This window comes from Puma concolor, chromosome B1 (genome assembly GCF_028749965.1).
Source record: "Puma concolor isolate L17-30 chromosome B1, mPumCon1.1.hap2, whole genome shotgun sequence".
NCBI lineage: Eukaryota > Metazoa > Chordata > Mammalia > Carnivora > Felidae > Puma > Puma concolor.
Window position 1 is genome coordinate 108,085,312 of NC_141670.1, and position 22,883 is coordinate 108,108,194.

A 22,883-nucleotide genomic window follows, 5' to 3' on the forward strand; every position below is an offset into this window, starting at 1 on the left:
TGTGATGCTTCTAGCTTTGTTCTTCTTTCTCAAGGTTCTTTTATCTATTTGGGGTCTTTTGTGGTTTCATACAAATTTTAGAATTGCCACTGGCATTTTGGTAGAGGTTGCACTGGATCTCTAAATTTCTTTGGGTAATATAGACAATTAACAATATTCTTCCAATCCATGAGTATGGAATTTTTTTCCATTTATTTGTTTCATCTTTATTTCATTAATGTCTTAAAGTTTTTAGCATACAGGTATTTTGTGATGGTTAAATTTATCCCTAGGTATTTTATTCTTTTTGATGGAAATGTAAATAGATTCTTAACTTTTTTCTAATAGTTTGTTATTAGTGTTTAGATACACAACAGAATTTTGTATATTGATTTTTTATACTGCATTTTTACTGAATTCATTCATTAGTTCTAAGAAATTTTTTTGGTGGAGTCTTCAGAATTTTCTATGGGTAGTGTCACTATCATCAGCAAATAATGACTGTTTTACTTCTTTCCCAATTTGTATGCTTTTATCTCTTTTTGTTGCCTGACTGTTCTGGCTAGGACTTCCAATACTATGTTAATTAAAAGTGGCGAGAATAGACATCCTTGTCTTCCCGATTTTAAAGGAAAAGCTTTTAAACTTTTTACCATTGACTATGATGTTAGTTGTGAGCCTGTCAAATATGGATTTTATTATGTTGAGACATGATCCTTCTATACCCACTTAGAATTTTTACCAAAGACAAGCATTAAGTCAAATGCTTTTCTGCATCTATTAAGATGATCAAATAATTTTTAACCTTTATTTGTTACCGTGATGTATCACATTGATCAGTTTCAGGATGTTGCACAATCCCTGCATCCCTAGAATGAATCCCACTTAATCCTGGTGTATGATCATTTTAGTGTACTATTGAATTCAGTTTGTTAAGGTTTGTTGAGGTTTTATTTTTTTGATTCTGTGTTCACAGGATATTTTCCTGTAATATTCTTGTGATGTGCTCATTTGGTTTTGTTACCAGGGTAATGCTGGTTTCCTCATAAAATGAGTGTGGAAGTGTTTCCTTCTCTTGCATTTCCCCCCCTCCCCCTTGGAAGAGTTTGAGAAGGATTAGTATTAATTCTCTGAATATTTGGTAGAATTCACAAGGGAAGCATTTTGGTTCTGGACTTCTGTTGATGGGAAGTTTTCAGTTATGGATTCATTTTCCTTATTGGTAATCAGTATATTCTCATACTCTATTTCTTCATGATTCAGTCTTGACAGGTTTTAGGTTGCTAGGAAGTTATTCATTTCTTCTAGGTTGTCCAATTTGTTGGCATATATTTGTTAATAGTAGTAATCTCTTCTGTTTTGTATTTCTGTGATGTCAGTTATAATGTCACCTATTTCATTTCTAATTGTGAGTTCTCTTTTTCTATGTGAGTCCAGCTAAAGATTTGTCAATTTTTTAATCCTTTCAAAGAACAAACTCCTTATATCATCTTTTCAATTTTATTTATGTGTTTATTTATGTATTTATGTATGTATGTATATATGTATGTATGTATGTATGTATTTATTTATTTATAAATTTCCACTATGATCTTTGTTATTTCCTTCCTTCTACTGACTATGGGCTTTGTTTGTGCTTTTTATCTAGTTCTTTGAAATATTGAGTTAGGTTTTTTAGTTGCAGTTTTTCTTGATTCCTGAGGTAGGCATTTACTGCATGAACTTCCCTTTTAGGACAGCCTTTTCCATCCCATAATGTTTGGTATTTTGTATTTCCATTTTAATTTGTCTGAAGGTATTTTTACTTTTCTCTTTTGAGATTTTCTTTGCCTCGTTGGTTGTTCAGTGTTTTTGTTTTTGGTTATTGAATTATAGTTCTTTATATATTCTGGATATTAACCTCTTAACTAATATATAACCTGGAAAGAGTTTCTTTCCATAGGTTGCCTTTTTACACTATTGATGTTCTCTTTGCTGCAGTGAAGTTTTTAAGTTTGAAGTGGTCCCCTTGTTTATTTTTGCTTCTGTTCCCTGTGTTTTTTTATGTTATATCCAAGAAATCCTTTCCTATTATGGTGTTGTGAAATTGTTTCCTTGTATTTTATTCCAGGACTTTTATAGCTGCAGGTCTATCTTTAGATCTTGATTCTATTTTAAGTTAATTTTTTGTTGTAGAAAAAAAAGACCACTTTAATTCTTTTTCATGTGTATGTCTGGTTTTCCTATCACAATTTGTTGAAACTATTCATTTTCCATTGTCTTTTCACCTTTTCTGAAGATCATTTAACTATATAAATGTGGGTTTATTTCTAGACTCTTTATTCTGTTTCATTGCTCTGTATATCTGTGTTTATTCAAATAACATTCTTTTTTGATTAATGTAGCATATGTAACTTTATTAATTAGGAAGTATAGACCTTCAACTTTGGTTTTTCTCAAGATTATTTTGGCTACTGGGGTCCTTTGAGATTCCTAGTTAATTTTACAATGAGTTTTTCTTTTGTGCAAAAATTGTCGTGAAATTTGATAGGGATCATTTTGAACATGTACATTTCTTTACATAGAATGGACATTTTACCAATATTGTCTTGCAATTCATGAACATGAGATGTCTTCACTAATTTGTGTCATGTTTAATCTCTATCAACAGTGTTTTGCGGTTTTCAGTATACTAGATCTTGCCTTCTTCGTTATATTTATACCTAAGTATTTTATTTTTATTTATATTATTAGAAATAGAATTAGTTTTTTAAATTTCCCTTTGGTTTGTTCATTGTTCATGTAGAAAAAGTAATTGATTTGTGTGTGTGTGTGTGTGTGTGTGTGTGTGTATTTGATGTTGTTTTATTCTGCAAATTTGCTGAATTCATTTTTTAGGTCTACCTTTTGTTTTTGGAATATTTAGCATTTTCTGCATAGATCTTGTCATCTGTGAAAAGAGATAATTTTACTTTTATTCCCAATTTGGATAAGCTTATTTCTTGTTTTTGCCTAATTTCCATAGCTAGCACTTCCATAATGTGTTGAATTAGAAGTAACAGGAGTGGGAATCCTTGCCGTTGTTTGTATTGGAGGAAAATCATTTTTCACCATTAATCGTGGAATATTCATATATGAACTTTATTATGCTAATGTAATTTTTTTAAATTTATAGTCTGTTTTTTATTATGAAAGTGCATACTCTGTCAAGTGCTTTTTCTGCATCAGTTGAGATGATCATGTGATTTTGTCTTTAGTTCTGTTAATGTGGTGTGTTATTTACATTATAAATGTTCATACATTGAACTACCTTACCTTTCAAGAATAAATCCCTCTTGGTCATAGTGTATAGTCTTTTTATGTGCTGTTGAATTTGGTTTGCTAGTATTTTGTTGATCTTTTCAACAGTACTCATCTAAGATACTGGTCTGTTGTTTCATTTCTTGTGGTGTCTTCAGCTTTGGTATCAGGGTAAAACCAGTCTCATAAAATGCATTTGGAAATGTTCTCTCTTCTTCATTTTTTGATAAGAATTTGAGAAGCATTGGTGTTAGTTCTTCTTAAAATGTTTAATACAATTCTTCGCTGAAGCCATCTATTTGGTTCTGGACTTTTCTGTGGGTTAGTTTTGGATTACTGATTCAAATTATATATTTGTTACAAGTCTGTTCACATTTTTTATTTCTTTGTTATTCAGTCTTTGCAGATTGCATATTTCCAGAAATTTATAATTTATTTCTTCTAGGTTCTACAACTTGTTGACATAACTATTCATAATATTCTCATATATATATATACATACATATATATATTTAATTTTATTATAGTGTAATGGGCATAAAATCTTATATTAGTTTCAGATATACTACATATTGGACAATTCTATACATTATTAAATGTCTATCACAATAGAGGTAGTCACCATAAAACATTATGATGATATTGACTACATTCTCTATACTGTACTTTTCATCCCTGAGATTTATTTTAAAACTGGAAGTTTGCACCCCTTAATCCTTTTTACCCATTTTACCCATCTTCCTGTGTGTCTCTTTTCCGGTAGCCACCAGTTTTTCTCTGGACTTGAGTCTGTTTGTTTTACTCTGTGGATTCCACATATAACTAAAATTGTATGGTATTGGTCTTTCTCTGTCTGACTTATTTCTCTGTCTGACTTTTTATATGAGCATAATATACTCTAGGTCTCTCCATGTCCCAAATAGCAATATCTTATTTTTTACCATTAACTAATATTCCATTATGTATATGTAACTCCTCTTTAAATCCCATCTAGGGGCGCCTGGGTGGCTCAGTCGGTTTAGCGGCCGACTTCGGCTCAGGTCATGATCTCGCGGTCCGTGAGTTCGAGCCCCGCATCGGGCTCTGTGCTGACAGCTCAGAGCCTGGAGCCTGTTTTAGATTCTGTGTCTTCCTCTCTCTGACCCTTCCCCATTCATGGTCTGTCTCTCTCTGTCTCAAAAATAAATAAACGTTAAAAAAAAATTTAAATCCCATCTATAGAGGAACATGGGTTGCCATGTCAATATTGCTTTGGCTATTCAAGTTATTCATGATTCCATAGAAATTTTAGGATTATTCTAGTTCTGTGAAAAATAATATTGTATTTTGATGGGTAGTGCATTGAATTTATAGATTGCTTTGTGTAGAATAGGTATTTTAACAATATTAATTCTTATACTTAATGAACAGGATATATATTTCAGTTTGTTTCTGTCATCCTCAATTTCTGTCATCACTGTCTTACACATTTTAGTGTAGAGGTCTTTCACCTCCTTGGTTAAATCTATTCCTAGACATCCAATTCTTTACGGTGCAGTTGTAAATGTGGCTGTTCATTTACTTTGGGTTTCTGATACATTGTTATTAGCACAAAGAAATGCAACTAATTTCTGTATATTTTATATTCTGCAACTTTACTGATTTCATTAATCAGTTCTCATATATTTTTGGTAGATTCTTTAGGGGTAGTATACTGTCTTCTGCAAATAGTGACACTTCATTCTTTGCCAAACTGAATGATTTTGTCTGGTTTGACTGCTGTACCTAGATTTCCAGTACAATATTGAATGAAAGTAGTAAAAGTAGACATGTGTGTCTTGTTTCTGATCTCAGAGGAAAAGCTTTCGGTTTTTCACCATTAAGTATGTTAGCTGTTCGTTTTTCATATATGGTCTTTGTTATGTTGAAGTATGTTCACTCTAAACCCATTTTTTGAGATTTTTTTTTTTTTATCATGAACAGATACTGGATTTCGTCAAATGCTTTTACTGCATGTATTGAGATGATCATGATTTTGCCTTTGTTGTGTTAATGTGGCATGTCCTGTTGATGTTGATTGATTTGTAAATATTGAATCACCCTTGTGTCCCTGAAATACATCCCTTTTGATCCTGATGAATGATCCTTTTAGTGTATTGAATGAAGTTTTCCAACATTTTTTTTGAGGATTTTTGCGTCTGCTTTCATCAGATATATTGGCCCATGATTTCCCCTTTTTTTGTGGTGTCTTTGTCTGGTTTTGGCATCAGGTTAATACTGGCATCATAGAATGAATTTGGGGTTTTCTTCCTCTATTTGTTTTTTGGAATCGTTTGAAGAGAATAGATATTAACTCTTCTTTAAATGTTTGTTAGATTTGCTTGTGAAGCCAACTGGTCCTGGACTTCTGTCTGTTGGTAGTTTTTGTTTTTTTGTTGTTGTTGTTGTTTGTTTTTTTGTTTTTTTTTACTGATTTAATTACATTACCAGTGATCAGTCTGTTCATATTTTCTATTTCTTTCCAATTCAGCTTTAGAAGACTGTATGTTTCTAGGGATTTTTCCATGTCTTATAGGTTATCCAATTCGTTGGTATATAGCTTTTTATAATATTGACTTTAAATCCTTTTCAGTTCTTTGGGGTTGGTTATTTCTCCTCCTTCATTTCTGATTTTGAGTTTTCTTGATGGATCTGACCTTATTAATTTTATCTTTTCAAAGAAACAGCTCTTGCTTTTATTGATCATTTCTATTGATCTCTCAATTTCTTCTCTAATCTTCATTATTTCCTTCCTTCTACTAGCTTTGGGCTTTATTCTCTTTTTTTAGCTCCTTTGGGTTTAAGGTGAGATTGTTGGAGATTATTCCTTTTTCTTGAGATACGCTAATATCACTATAAACTCCCCTCTTAGAATTCTGTTGCTGAATTCCAAAGGTTTTGGACCATTGTGCTTTTATTTTCATATATATTCATGTATTTTTTATTTCCTCTGGTTTTTTGGTTGACTCATTCATTGTTTAAGTTCCATTTATTTGTGTTTTTCCAGATACTTTTCTTGTAATTTCTAGTTTTGTGATCAGAAAGGATACTTGATATGTTTTTAGTAATCTTAAATATATTGGGGTTTGTTTTCTGGAATAACATATGATATATCCCAGAGAGTGTTCCACGTACACTTGAAAAAAATGTGCATTCCATTGTTTTTGTTTGGAATGTTCTGTGTATATTTGTAATGTCCATGTTGTCTAAGATGTTATTCAAAGCTACTCTTTCCTTGTTGATTTGCTATCTTGATGGTCAATCCATTGATGTAAGTGGGGTAATAAAGTCCTTTACTATTATTGTATTACTGTCTGTTTCTCTCTTTGTGTCTGTTGATATTTGCTTTATGTATGTATGTGTTCCTATGTTGGATTCCTAGATTTTACCATTGTTATGGATTGATTGGTGGCTTTATTATTATGTAGTGCCCTTCTTTGACTCTTGCTATTGTCATTATTTTAAAGCATATTTTGTATGATATAAGCATTGTTATCCTGGCTTTTTTTTTTTTTAATTTCCATTTGCATGGTATCTATTTTTCCATCCCTTCACTTTCAGGCTATATGTGCCTTAAGGTCTTAAGTGCGTCTCTTGCAGGCAGCATATAGATGGCCCTGGTTTTAGTATCTGTTTTGTCCTAATTTCTTTAGATTAGGGCACTTACTCCATTTATATTTACAATAATTATCAGTAGATTAATGGTTCATCCTGGATGGCTGGTTTGTACATGTCCAACCTGAATGCCCTTGTCAATCATTATCTTGAAAATGTATGGATCTGTCTTCTCTCTGTGTTCCCATCAAGCAGGGTATGTAGAGAAACCTATGGTTCAGCATTCAAGGTCAGGGGCTCCGGCGGTGGCCAACTGGAATATCTCCTTTGTAATGAAGAATGTCTGGATGAGGGGACTTGATCTTGGAACTCTGGCCAAAAAGGAGGTAAAAGGCTACAGATAGTTACTAGGCCAGTTACTACACAATAAATGCCTGCTCTGTAGGTTACAGCAGTGGATGCTTTGTCCAGACTGCCGCTCCTCAGCTCCCTGTATATAACTTCTCCTAATAAATCTATGTCTCAATTGCTGTCCCAAGTCATTTCTTTTGGCCCTGCTAAGTTATTGCCCACTCTTGGCTTTGAGTCTTACACAACAGGTATGTACTTACTGCCATTTTTTTTCATTTCTAGGTTTGTTTGTTTGTTTGTAGCTCTTCTCTGTTCTTTTCTTCTTCTCTTTTTTCCTCTGTGGTTTGATGGCTGCTTTCAGTATAATGCTTGGATTTCTGTGTCTATATTACATGACGTTTTTTGATTTGCAGTTATTTTGGGGTTAATACATCTATGTGTATAGCAGTCTATGTTAAGTGGATGGTCACTTAGATTTGAACACATTCTAAAACAGTACATTTTTATTCCTCGATGTATTATATATATGATGTCATATTGTAATTACATGCTTTATTTTATGTATCCCTTGATTAGTTTTTGTATTCATTTTATTACTTGTTGGGTTTTAACCTCAATACTGGCTTTTCAAGTGATTAACCTACCTTTATTATATATTTGCTTTCACCAGTGAAATGTTTTCCTGTCATAATTTTTTCTAGATTTGGCTTATTCTTTACAATTAATGAATTCTTTATAACATTTCTTGTAATGCTGGCTTGGTGATAATGAACTCCTTTAACTTGGGGAAATTTTTTATCTCTTCTTTAATTCACAATGATGACTTTTCTAGGTAGAATATTTTTGGTTGTACAATTTTTCTCTTTCAGTATTTAGAATATGTCCTGCCATTCCCTTCTGGGCTTGCAAGGTTTCTGCTGAAAAATAAACTGATAGGGATTTCCTTTACAACTGTTTTCTTTTACTGCTTATAAAATTCTCTTTTGATCACTACTTTTTTTTTTTTTTTTTTTTTTTTTTTTGCCATTTTTAATCATCACGTAGCTCAGTGTGGACCTCCTTGGGTTTATCTTGTTTGGGACTCAAACTCATAAACCACGAGACCATGACCTGAGCTGAAATTGGAAGCTTAACCAACTGAACCATCCAGGAGCCCCTGTCCATGTTTAGTAAGGTGGTGTGTGTGTGTTTGTGTGTGTGTGTGTGTGTGTGTGTGTGTGTGTGTGTGTGTGTGTGTTGAGTTATATAAGTTCTTCGTGTATTTTGGATATTAACCCCTTATGGGATATATCATTTACAAATATCTTCTCCCATTCTGTAGGTTGCCTTTTTGTTTTATTGATTGTTTACTTTCTGTGGCACAGCTTTTTTGGTTTTATCCCCCCATAGTATATTTTTGCTTTTGTTTCCCTTGCTTGAGGAGGCTTATCTTAGAGAGGTGTTGTTAAAGCCTATGTCCAAGAGATTATTGCCTATGTTTCCCTCTATGCATTTTATGGTTTCAGATTTCACATTGATCCATTTCAAGTTTATTTTTGTGTGCGGTATAACAAAGTGCTCCAGTTTAATGTTTCTAAATGTAGCTTTCTAGTTCTCTTAGCACCACTTATTGAAGAGAAAATCTTTTCTGCATTGTATTTTTGCCTCATTTGTCATAGATTAATTGATTACATAGGCATGAGTTATTTCTGGGCTCTCTATTCTGTTCCAGTGACTTATGTGTCCATTTTTTTTTTTTTTTTTGCCACTACCATAGTGTTTTTCTGTTTTGTTTTGTTTTTATACTTTTTTTAATGTTTGTTTTTGAGAGAGACAGAGTGCAAGTGGGGGAGGGGCAGAGAGAGAGGGAGACACAGAATCCGAAGCAGGCTCCAGGCTCTGAGCGGTCGGTCCAGAGCCCAATGTGGGGCCCAAACTCACTAACTGTGCGAGATCATGACCTGAGCTGAAGTTGGACACTAAACCAACTGAGTCACCCAGGCGCCCCACTACCATAGTGCTTTTATTACTACATCTTTGTAGTGTGTCTCAAAATTGGGATTCTGATACCTCCAGCTTTGTTCTTTTTTGTTTGTTTCAAGTTTGTTTTGGCTTTATGAGGTCTTTTGTGATTCCATACATCTTTTAAGATTATTTTAGTTCTGTGAAATATTCTTGTGGTATTTTGACAGGGATTGAACTTAATCTGTAGATTGCTTTGGGTGGAATGGACATTTTAATAATATATTTCCAATCCATGAGTGAGGACTGTTGTTATATTTGTGTTGTCCTCAATTTCATTCATCAGTGTTTATGGTTTTGAGAGTACAGGTTTTTCACCTTTTTGGATAAGTTTATGTTTAGGTATTTTTTTTTTTTTGGTGCAATTATAAATGAATTTTTTTTCTTAATTTCTCTGCTACTTGAGTATTTTTTTTAAGTTTATTCATTTTTGAGACAGAGAGACAAAGCGTGAACAGGAGAGGGGCAGAGAGAGAGAGGGAGACACAGAAGTCAAAGCAGGCTCCAGACTCTGAGCTGTCAGCACAGAGCCCGAAGCAGGACGTGAACCCACGAACTGTGAGATCATGACCTGAGCTGAAGTCAGATGCTTGACCAACTGAGCCACCCAGGTACCCCTGTAGTAAATTAAAATACAACCAATCTGAATATTTTGCATTAATTTTATTGAATTTATTCATTACTGCTAATAGTTATTTGGTTCAGTCTTTAGTATTTTCTGTGTATAGTATCATTCCTTCTGCCAGTAGTATCAGCTTAAATTTTTTCATACCAATTTGGATGCTTTTTATTTCTAGTCTCTTTGCTGTGGCTAGGACTTCCAGTACTATATTGAATAAAACTGCTGAGAGTGGAAATCCTTGTCTTATTCCTGATCTTAGAAGGAAAATTTTCAGTTTTTCATCATTAAGTATGATTCATGTTAGCTGTGGGTTTTTCATATATGATTTGTATTATAATGAGATATGTTCCCTCTAAATCTATTTTCTTGAGAGTTTTTTTAATCATGAGAAGATGTTGACTTTTTTCAGCTACTTTTCCTGGATCTATTGAGATAAACATGATTTTTATCAATGTTGTGTTAGTGTGGCATATCATATTGATTAATTTGCAAAAATGGTTCAATATCCCAAGCAGGCTCCACAATGTCAGCATGGAGCCTGACATGGAGCTCGAACTCTCAAACCAAGATATCATGACGTGAGCCGAAGTCAAGAATAGGACCCTTAACCAACTGAGCCACCCAGGTGTCCCACTGGCAAATAAATTTTTATGGTAGTCTTTAATAATACTTTGTATTCTGTGATGTCATTTGTTACTTCTTTTTTATTTCTGATTTTATTTGTATCTTCTCTTTTACTTGACAAGTCTGGCTAAAGATTTACTAATTTTGTTTATCTTAAAAAAACAGATCTTGGTTTCATTTATCTTTACTATTTTTTATTCTTATTTCATTTATTTCTGGTCTTTATTATTTCTTTCCTTCTACTAACCTTGAGCTTTGTTCTGCTAGGAGCAGCCCTGCAGCCCAGGAATGAATCCCACTTGATCATGGTGAATAATTCTCTTTATATGCTGTAGAATTCGATTTGCTAGTATCTTATTGAGAATTTCTGTATCCATATTCATCAGGGATATTGGTTTGTAGTTCTCTTTTTTTTGCTGGGTCTCTGTCTGGTTTAGGAATCAAAGTAATGCTGGCTTCATAGAATGAGTCTGGAAGTTTTCCTTCCCTTTCTATTCTTTGGAATAGCTTGAGAAGGATAGATATTAGCTCTGCTTTTAATGTCTGGTAGAATTCCCCTGGGAGGCCATCTGGTCCTGGACTCGTATTTCTTGGGAGATTGTTGATGACTGATTCAATTTCTTCGCTGGTTATGGGTCTATTCAAGCTTTCTATTTCTTCCAGTTTGAGTTTTGGGAGTGAGTGGGTGTTTAGGAATTTGTCCATTTCTTCCAAGTTGTCCAGTATGTTGGCATATAATTTTTCATAGTATTCCCTGATAATTGGTTGTATTTCTGAGAGATTGGTTGTCATAATTCCATTTTCATTCATGATTTTATCTATTTGGGTCATTTCCCTTTTCTTTTTGACAAGCCTGGCTAGAGGTTTATCAATTTTGTTTACTTTTTCAAAAAAGGAACTCTTGGTTTCATTGATCTTCTCTACAGTTTTTTTTTTTAGATTCTATATTGTTTATTTCTGCTCTGATCTTTATTATTTCTCTTCTTCTGCTGGGTTTGGGGTGTCTTTGCTGTTCTGTTTCTATTTCCTTTAGGTGTGCTGTTAGATTATATATTTGGGATTTTTCTTCTTTCTTTTTTTTTTTTCAATACATGAAACTTATTGTCAAATTGGTTTCCATACAACACCCAGTGCTCATCCCAAAAGGTGCCCTCCTCAATACCCATCACCCACCCTCCCCTCCCTCCCACCCCCCATCAACCCTCAGTTTGTTCTCAGTTTTTAACAGTCTCCTATGCTTTGGCTCTCTCACACTTTAACCTCTTTTTTTTTTTTTTTCCTTCCCCTCCCCCATGGGATTCTGTTGAGTTTCTCAGGATCCCCATAAGAGTGAAACCATATGGTATCTGTCTTTCTCTGTATGGTTTATTTGACTTAGCATCACACTCTCCAGTTCCATCCACGTTGCTACAAAAGGCCATATTTCATTCTTTCTCATTGCCACGTAGTATTCCATTGTGTATATAAACCACAATTTCTTTATCCATTCATCAGTTGATGGACATTTAGGCTCTTTCCATAATTTGGCTATTGTTGAGAGTGCTGCTATAAACATTGGGGTACAGGTGCCCCTATGCATCAGTACTCCTGTATCCCTTGGGTAAATTCCTAGCAGTGCTACTGCTGGGTCATAGGGTAGGTCTATTTTTAATTTTCTGAGGAACCTCCACACTGCTTTCCAGAGTGGTTGCACCAATTTGCATTCCCAACAACAGTGCAAGAGGGTTCCTGTTTCTCCACATCCTCTCCAGCATCTATAGTCTTCTGGTTTGTTCATTTTGGCCACTCTGACTGGCGTGAGGTCATATCTGAGTGTGGTTTTGATTTGTATTTCCCTGATAAGGAGCGACATTGAGCATCTTTTCATGAGCCTGTTGGCCATCCGGATGTCTTCTTTAGAGAAGTGTCTATTCATGTTTTCTGCCCATTTCTTCACTGGGTTATTTGTTTTTGGGTGTGGAATTTGGTGAGTCCTTTATAGATTTTGGATACTAGCCCTTTGTCTGATATGTCATTTGCAAATATCTTTTCCCATTCCGTTGGTTGCCTTTTAGTTTTGTTGGTTGTTTCCTTTGCTGTGCAGAAGCTTTTTATCTTCATAAGGTCCCAGTAGTTCATTTTTGCTTGCAATTCCCTTGCCTTTAGGGATGTGTCAATTGAGAAATTGCTATGACTGAGGTCAGTGAGGTATTTTCCTGCTTTCTCCTCTAAGGTTTTGATGGTTTCCTGTCTCACATTCAGGTCCTTTATCCATTTTGAGTTTATTTTTGTGAATGGTGTGAGAAAGTGGTCTAGTTTCAACCTTCTGCACGTTGCTGTCCAGTTCTCCCAGCACCATTTGTTAAAGAGACTGTCTTTTTTCCATTGGATGTTCTTTCCTGCTTTGTCAAAGATTAGTTGGCCATACTTTTGTGGGTCTAGTTCTGGGGTTTCTATTCTATTCCATTGGTCTGTGTGTCTGTTTTTGTGCCAATACCATGCTGTCTTGATGATTACAGCTTTGTAGTAAAGGCTAAAGTCTGGGATTGTGATGCTTCCTACTTTGGTCTTCTTCTTCAAAATTACTTTGGCTATTCAGGGCCTTTTGTGGTTCCATATGAATTTTAGGATTGCTTGTTCTAGCTTCGAGAAGAATGCTGGTGCAATTTTGATTGGGATTGCATTGAATGTGTATATGGCTTTGGGTAGCATTGATATTTTGACAAAATTCTTCCAATCCATGAGCACGTAATGTTTTCTATTTCTTTATATCTTCTTCAATTTCCTTCATAAGCTTTCTATAGTTTTCAGCATACAGATCCTTTACATCTTTGGTTAGATTTATTCCTAGGTATTTTATGCTTCTTGGTGCAATTGTGAATGGGATCAGTTTCTTGATTTGTCTTTCTGTTGCTTCATTATTAGTGTATAAGAATGCAACTGATTTCTGTACATTGATTTTGTATCCTGCAACTTTGCTGAATTCATGTATCAGTTCTAGCAGACTTTTGGTGGAGTCTATCGGATTTCCATGTATAATATAATGTCATCTGCAAAAAGTGAAAGCTTAACTTCATCTTTGCCCTTTTGATGCCTTTGATTTCCTTTTGTTGTCTGGTTGCTGATGCTAGAACTTCCAACACTATATTAAACAACAGCAGTGAGAGTGGGCATCCCTGTCGTGTTCTTGATCTCAGGGAAAAAGCTCTCAGTTTTTCCCCACTGAGGATGATGTTAGCTGTGGGCTTTTCATAAATGGCTTTTATGATGTTTAAGTATGTTCCTTCTATCCCGACTTTCTCGAGCGTTTTTATTAAGAAAGGGTGCTAAATTTTGTCAAAGGCCTTTTTTGCATCGATTGACAGAATCATATGGTTCTTATCTTTTCTTTTATTAATGTGATGTATCACGTTGATTGATTTGCGAATGTTGAACCAGCCCTGCATCCCAGGAATGAATCCCACTTGATCATGGTGAATAATTCTTTTTATATGCTGTTGAATTCGATTTGCTAGTATCTTATTGAGAAGTTTTGCATCCATATTCATCAGGGATATTGGCCTATAGTTCTCTTTTTTTACTGGGTCTCTGTCTGGGATAGGAATCAAAGTAATACAGGCTTCATAGAATGAGTCTGGAAGTTTTCCTTCCCTTTCTATTGTTTGGAATAGCTTGAGAAGGATAGGCATTATCTCTGCTTTAAACGTCTGGTAGAACTCCCCTGGGAAGCCATCTGGTCCTGGACTCTTATTTGTTGGGAGATTGTTGATGACTGATTCAATTTCTTCGCTGGTTATGTGTCTGTTCAAGCTTTCTCTTTCCTCCTGATTGACTTTTGGAAGAGTGTGGGTGTTTAGGAATTTGTCCATTTCTTCCAGGTTGTCCAATTTGTTGGCATATAATTTTTCATAGTATTCCCTGATAATTGCTTGTATCTCTGAGGGATTGGTTGTAATAATTCCATTTTCATTCATGATTTTATCTGTTTGGGTCATCTCCCTTTTCTTTTTGACAAGCCTGGCTAGAATTATCAATTTTGTTTATTTTTTCAAAAAACCAACTCTTGGTTTCGTTGATCTGCTCTACAGTTTTTTTAGATTCTATATTTATTTCCGCTCTGATATTTATTATTTCTCTTCTTCTGCTGGATTTAGGCTGTCTTTGCTGTTATGCTTCTATTTCCTTTAGGTGTGCTGTTAGATTATGTATTTGGGATCTTTCTTCTTTCTGGAGATAGGCCTGGATTGCAATGTATTTTCCTCTCAGGACTGCCTTCGCTGCGTCCCAAAGCGTTTGGATGGTTGTATTTTCATTTTCATTTGTTTCCATATATTTCTTACTTTCTTCTCTAATGTATGGTTGACCCATTCATTCTTTAGTAGGGTGTTCTTTAACCTCCATTCTTTTGGAGGTTTTCCAGATTTTTCCTGTGGTTGATTTCAAGCTTCATAGCATTGTGGTCTGAAAGTGTGCATGGTATGATGTCAATTCTTGTATACTTATGACAGGCTGTTTTGTGACCCAGTATGTGATCTATCTTGGAGAATGCTCCATGTGCACTCGAGAAGAAAGTATATTCTGTTGCTTTGGGATGCAGAAATCTAAACATATCTGTCAAGTCCATCTAATCCAATGTATCATTCAGGGCCCTTGTTTCTTTATTGACTGTGTGTCTAGATGATCTATCCATTTCTGTAAGTGGAGTGTTAAAGTCCCCTGCAATTACCACATTCTTATAAATAAGGTTGCTTATTTTTGTGATTAATTGTTTTATATATTTGCGGGCTCCCGTATTCGGCGCATAAACATTTATAATTGTTAGCTCTTCCTGATGGATAGACCCTGTGTTTATCATATAATGCCCTTCTTCATCTCATGTTACAGCCTTTAATTTAAAGTCTAGTTTGTCTGATATAAGTATGGTTACTCCAGCTTTCTTTTGACTTCCAGTAGCATGATAGATAGTTCTCCATCCCCTCACTTTCAATCTGGAGGTATCCTCAGGTCTAAAATGAGTCTGTTGTAGACAGCAAATAGATGGGTCTTGTTTTTTTTCCATTCTGATACCCTATGTCTTTTGGTTGGCACATTTAGTCCATTTACGTTCAGTGTTGTTATAGAAAGATATGGGTTTAGAGTCATTGTGATGTCTGTAGGTTTCATGCTTGTGGCGATGTCTCTGGTACTTTGTCTCATGGGATCCCCCTTAGGATCTCTTGTCGGGCTGGGTTAGTGGTGACGAATTCCTTCAGTTTTTGTTTGTGTGGGAAGACCTTTATCTCTCCTTCTATTCTGAATGACAGACTTGCTGGATAAAGGATTCTCGGCTGCATATTGTTTCTGTTCATCACATTGAAGATTTCCTGCCATTCCTTTCTGGTCTGCCAAGTTTCAGTAGAGAGATCCATCACAAGTCTTATAGGTCTCCCTTTATATGTTAGAGCATGTTTATCCCTAGCTGCTTTCAGAATTTTCTCTTTATCCTTGTATTTTGCCAGTTTCACCATGATATGTCATGCAGAAGATCAATTCAAGTTACGTCTGAAGGGAGTTCTCTGTGCCTCTTGGATTTCAATGCCTTTTTCCTTCCCAAGATCAGGGAAGTTCTCAGCTATTATTTTTCAAGTATACCTTCAGTACCTTTCCCTCTCTTTTCCTCCTCTGGAATACCAATTATGCATAGATTATTTCTCTTTAGTGCATCACTTAATTGTTTAATTCTCCCCTCATACTCCTGAATTTTTTATCTCTCTTTTTCTCAGCTTCCTATGTTTCCATAATTTTATCTTCTAGTTCACCTAATCTCTCCTCTGCCTCTTCAATCGGAGCTGTGGTTGTTTCCATTTTATTTTGCAGCTCATTTATAGCATTATTTAGCCCCTCCTGACTGTTCCTTCGTCCCTTGATCTCTGTAACAATAGATTCTCTGCTGTCCTCTATACGGTTTTCAAGCCCAGCAATTAATTTTAGGACTATTATTCTAAATTCATTTTCAGTTGTATTGTTTAAATCCTTTCTCATCAGTTTGTTAGCTCTTGTTATTTCCTGGAGATTCTTTTGAGGGGAATTCTTCCGTTTCATCAATTTGGATAGTCCCTGGAGTGTTGCAGAACTGCAGGGCACTTCCCCTGTGCTGTCTTGAATAACTTGCATTGGTGGGCGGGGCCGCAATCAGACCTGATGTCTGCCCCCAGTCCACCTCTGGGACCACAGTCAGACTGGTGTTTGCCTTCTCTTCCCCTCTCCTAGGGGCGCGATTCACTGTGGGGTGGCATGGCCCGTCTGGGCTATTTGCACACTGCCAGGCTTGTGGTGCTGAGGATCTGGCGTATTAGCTGGGTTGCATTGGCAAGGTGCACAGGGGCCAGAGTGGGAGGCTCAGCTCTCTTATCCTTAGATGATCTGCTTTGGGAGGGGCCCTGCAGCACATGGAGGGAATCAGACCCGCTGGAGGGTTGGATCCTCAGAAGCACAGCTTTGGGTGTTTGCGCAGTGCAAGCAAATTCCCTGGCAGGAACTGGTTCCCTTTGGGATTTTGGCTGGGGGATGGGTGAGGGAGATGGCGCTGGCTAGCGCCTTTGTTCCCCGCCAAACTGACCTCTCTTGTCCAGGGCTCAACAACTCTCCCTCCCGTTGTCCTGCAGCCTTCCTGCTCTCTGAGCAGAGCTGTTAACTTATAACCTTCCAGAAGTTAATTCCGCTTGCTGTCAGAACACACTCCATCCGGCCCCTCTGCTTTTGCAAGTCAGACTCAGAGCCTCTGCTTGGCTGGCGGGCTGCCCCTTTGCCCTGGCTCCCTCTGCCAGTCTGTGCAACCGCACTGCCTCTCCACCCTTCCTACCCTCTTCCGTGGGCCTCTCGTCTGCGCTTGGCTCTGGCAACTCCGTTCTGCTAATCCTCTGGTGGTTTCCTGGGTTATTTAGGCAGATGTAGGTGGAATCTAAGTGATCAGCAGGACGTGGTGAGCCCAGCATCCTCCTATATTGCCATCTTCCCTCCCATGGCTTCCTAATATTACTTCTTAAAGCAAAATTGTGTAAATAGCTCTAATACTGAGGTTTCAAAATATGGCTCCCAGTACTTGATGATTGGTTTTAATATATGAGGAATATAAAATGATGATGTTTGGGGTTTATTTTAACAAACATTTCCAAAATATTCTAATGGATATGGAAAAATACATTGCAAGCTCCATGTTAGAAAAGATTATAAAGATAATTCATTTGGCACTGCCTCTCAGAATAAAACAATCCTGTTTTTCAACTCATGAGAATGATGGGCTTATTAACTTAACTGCTAAGTATAGTGTTAAAAGTAGTCCTCAGTGAAAAACTTTCCCATAGTTTCTGGATCTGTATTTAATTCACACATATAGAATTCATAAGTTGTCAAACATTTGCCCAAATTCTTATTGTACATACTTTTAAGGTAGAATATTACAATTTAATAGAAATAAATTATTGGAAAAAAACAACCAATGGTTATGGAGCCTTCCTTATAACTTATTTTTTAAATCATAAACAAGATTTCTTGTCTAGTCATTGAAAACAACTCTTTCTCTTATTTATACAGCTTAGGTTTATTTTGCCAATTTGTTGAATCTTTATAAAATTTCATGAAATTATTAGCCTGTGGGTACATGAATTCAAATTGAGTGTTCTGTGAATGCCAAAAGGTAAAGAAATAACACATTACTTTTTGAACTATGTTTACCTTAGGATAACAGGGTTCATTTTGTTCACCTTTGCAAAAAGCTGACAATATATTTTTGGCGGTAGTACTTTTTAAATGTTGTTTGAAATAAATCTCATTGGTTTGACTGGAAATCTAATGAGATAATGAAAGGCTGAGGAATTTTCCAAGAGGATAAATTTAAAAGAATGCTTTAGTAATATAAAATATTTGTTACTATACATGAGATGTTAAAATTGATGTCATCATGCATGAAAAAAATTTTCAATTAACTTTAGGCAAAGTTGCCTACATTGTCAAACTAAAGCAGATATGTATCAACAAGTAATGGAATTATTTGTTGGAAACATATAATCTCATATAGGCTAGCCTGAATGATGTTCTACAAAGGCTTATCTTGGTATATAAAAAAACTTATAGCTAAAAAGCAAGCATTTATTTTTGAAAAAAAATCCAATTCAGGCATTAAAACCCCACCGTGATGGTTCTCACTGCAAGAGAGTGGGGGTCAGGTCAGTAAAAGATTTTTGGCAGACAAAGACTTTGGCATCCTCATATCTATATTTGACTAATGTTTTAAGCTAGTATATCCATTTTGTTGGTGGAATTAGGTATCCAAATCTTTGATGTTTACTTATGACAACACCATAAGGTAGTGATTATACCGACCATTCTCAGAAGAAATGTTGAAAGAATAATCCATAAGATTTATCTAACACTGAATAGGTCATAAAGATAAATATTTTCTTAAATTTTTTTAATGTTTTATTTATTTTTGAGACAGAGAGAGAGCATGAGCAGGGGAGGGACAGAGAGAGAGAGGGAGACACAGAATCTGAAGCAGCACCAGCTCTGAGCTGTCAGCACAGAGTCCAAAGCGGGTCTTGAACTCACAAATGGTGAGATCATGGCCTGAGCCAAAGTCAGAAGCTCAGCCTACCGAGCCACCCAGGTGCCCCTAAAGATAAATATTTTCAATGGAGTACTTCAATAAAGCAGTAGAATGATATAGGAATACTTTGGATTCTTAAATTATTTGAATAAATATGTATTTTATAAATAAAAAATAGAATTTAGCAATATAAATTACATCATGTAAAACAAGAATTGTGATTCTTTAATTTTTAATTCTAAAAAGTAACATGCTCACTATAAAACAAAATGAAATGCAGAGGTAGATGAAGAAAATGTGTAATAACAACCACTCATCATTATGCAATGTCATCCTCTCCAGCATCTTCTGCGTATCAAATAAATAAGAAATATTGAACACAAACAAATGATGATAAAGCAAAAAAAGAAATTTGCCTAACATGCAGTTAGCAGAATAGTTGTGTGAATCTGGGCGGTTTGCTTCTAGAGTCATTTTTTTCATTATTCTTTTTTTAAGAGAAGTGTGGGCTGTTTTTTGTTTTGTTTTAAATTCCAGTATAGTTAGCATACAGTGTTATTATTAGTTTCAGGTGTACAATATAGTGATTCAACAACTGCCTACATCACCCAGTGCAGCAAATGTACTCCTTATTCCCAATCATCTATTTCACTCATCCCTCCACCTATCTCTTCTCTGGTAAACCATCTGGTTTTTTTTTTTTTTTTTCTCCATAGCTAAGAGTTGTTTATTAGTTTGTATCTATCTCCTTTTCTTCCTTTGCTTATTTTGTTGTTGTTTCTTAAATCCCATATGAGTGAAATCACATACCATTTGTCTTTGACTTATTTCACTTGGCATTATACACTCTAGCTCCATGTTCTTGCAAATGGCAAGATTGCATTCTGTTTGTGGCTGAGGCGTGTTCCAATGTGTGTGTGTGTGTGTGTGTGTGTGTGTGTGTGTGTGTGTATCACATCTTTTTATCCATTCATCTACTGGAGGACAGGTGGGCTGCTTCTATAATTAGGCTATTGTAAACAACGCTTCAATAAACATAGGGGTGCATGAATCCATTCGAATCAGAGTTTTTGTAATTTGAGGGTAAATAATCACTCGTGTGATTGCTGGATCATAGGGCATTTGTATTTTTAACTTTTTTGAGGGATCTCCGTACTGGTTGCTGTAGATGCTGCACCAATTCTCTTCCCATCAACAATGCAAGAGGGTTCCTTTTCCTCCACATCCTTGCCAATATTTGTTCTTGTGTTTTTGATTTTGGCCATTCTGACAGATACATACGGTTTTTATGAACATTACAAAACTAAAACCTAACCATATATGTATGTGTGTGTGTGTGTGTGTGTATACACACACACACACACATATACATATACATGTATACATATATATACACATATATATATGTGAATTAAAAACATTATGTTTTTACATAATGTTTTTCATACATTTATATGACATTAAAAACATAATGTTAAATATATAACAGATTAGGGTTTTTTTTCCTAATGTTATATCTAGGCCAAACATAAGGCCTAAGTATTAATACTTATAAGTGCACCAAAATCCCAACTAAACGTTAGCTACAAATACCAGTATTACACTTCCATCGCAGCTATCTGTAGACAGGCAACCTTGAGTTCTAATTCATCCCAATTGAGCAGTATTTTCCCACAACCAACTAACTAATCCAACACTCCTTGTTAATGTAGCTTAAACACACAAAGCAAGGCACTGAAAATGCCTAGATGAGTCGCCAGACTCCATAAACACAAAGGTTTGGTCCGAGCCTTTCCATTAGCTATTAATAGGATTACACATGCAAGCCTCTGCACCCCAGTGAAAATGCCCTCTAAGTCATTAATGATCTAAAGGAGCGGGTGTCAAGCACACAACTATTGTAGCTCATGATGCCTTAGCCACACCCCCACGGGATACAGCTATGACTGAAAGTTCGACTAAGCCATATTAAATAAGGGTTGGCAAATTTCTTGCCAGCCACCGCGGTCATACGATTAACCCAAACTAATAGACTCACAGTGTAAAACGTGTTGCAGAAAAATCCACACTAAAGTTAAACTTTAGGCTGTAAAAACCTACAGTTAACGCAAAAATACAACACGAAAGTAACTTTAATATCTCCGACCACACGATAGCTAAGACCCAAACTGGGATTAGATACCCCATTATGTTTAGCCTTAAATTTAGATAATTAACCAAATTTAGCTGCCAGAGAACTACTAGCAACAGCTTAAAACTCACAGGACTTGGTGGTGTTTTATATCCCTCTAGTGGAGCCTGTTCTATAATCTATCAACCCCGATACACCTCACCACCTCTTGCTAATCCAGTCTATATACCGCCATCTTCAGCAAACCCTAAAAAGGAAGAAAAGTAAGCACAAGTATCTCAACAACAACAACAAAAAAAACTTAGGTCAAGGTATAGCTCATGAGGTGGGAAGTAATGAGCTACATTTTCTATATTAGAACATTCCCCCACCAAAGTCCCTATGAAACTAAGGACTAAAGTCCCTATGAAACTACTAAGGAGGATTTAGTAGTAAATTGAGAACAGAGACCTCAATTGAATTGGGCCATGAAGCACGCACACACCACCAGTCACCCTCCTCAAGTGACAAAACCCAAAGACAACCTATTCAAACTACAAAAACCACGAGAGGAGACCAGTTGTAATAAGGTAAGCATACTGGAAAGTGTGCTTGGATAAACAAGATGTAGCTTAAACAAAACATCTGGCTTACACCCAGAAGATTTCATATCAAACTGACCATCTTGAGCCAAAACTAGCCCAAACGACTATACGTTCAACTAATACAAGACAATAAATCAAAACATTTAGTCAATTCTTAAAAGTATAGGAGATAGAAATTTAACTTGGTACTATAGAGAGAGTACCGTAAGGGAAAGATGAAAGAAAAATTAGAAGCACTACACAACAAAGATTACCCCTTGTACCTTTTGCATAATGAATTAGCTAGAACAACCTAACAAAGAGAACTTAAGATAGGCCCCCCGAAACCAGATAAGCTATCTATGAACAATACTTACAGGATAAACTCATCTATGTTGCAAAATAGTGAGAAGATTTGTAGGTAGAGGTGAAAGGCCTAACGAGCCTGGTAATAGCTGGTTACCCAGAACAGAATTTTAGTTCAACTTTAAACTTACCCAAAAACCTCAAAATTCTCATGCAAGTTTAAAATATAATCTAAAAAGGTACAGGTTTTTAGAACTAGGATACAGCCTTTTTTTAAAGAGTAAGCCTAAACACCAACCATAGTTGCCTTAAAAGCAGCCATCAATTAAGAAAGTGTTCAAGCTCAACAATTAAAATATCTTAATACCAAAAATATGCAACCAACTCCTAACCTAGTACTGGGTTAATCTATTTCATAATAGAAGCAATAATGCTAATATGAGTAATATATATATATATATATATATATATATATATATATCACTTAGATATAACACCCAGTGCTCATCACATAGTACTCTCTGTAATAACCATCACCCATTTAGCCCATCTGCCACCCACCTTTAAACAACCCTTAGTTTGGTCGCTGTAGTTAAGAATCTATTATGGTTTGCTTCCGTCTCTTTTTTCCTCTTTCTTTATGTTTATATGTTTTGTTTCTTAAATTCTACATATGAGTGAAATTTTGTCTTTCTCTTATTTCGCTTAGCATTAATACATTCTATATCCAGTCATGTAATCGCAAATGGGAAGATTCCATTCTTTTTCATAGCTGAGGATTAGTCTCTTGTGTGTGTGTGTGTGTGTGTTTGTGTTTGTGTGTATGTATATACACCACATCTTTATCCATTCATAAGTTGATGGACATTTGGGCTTTTCCCACAATTTGGC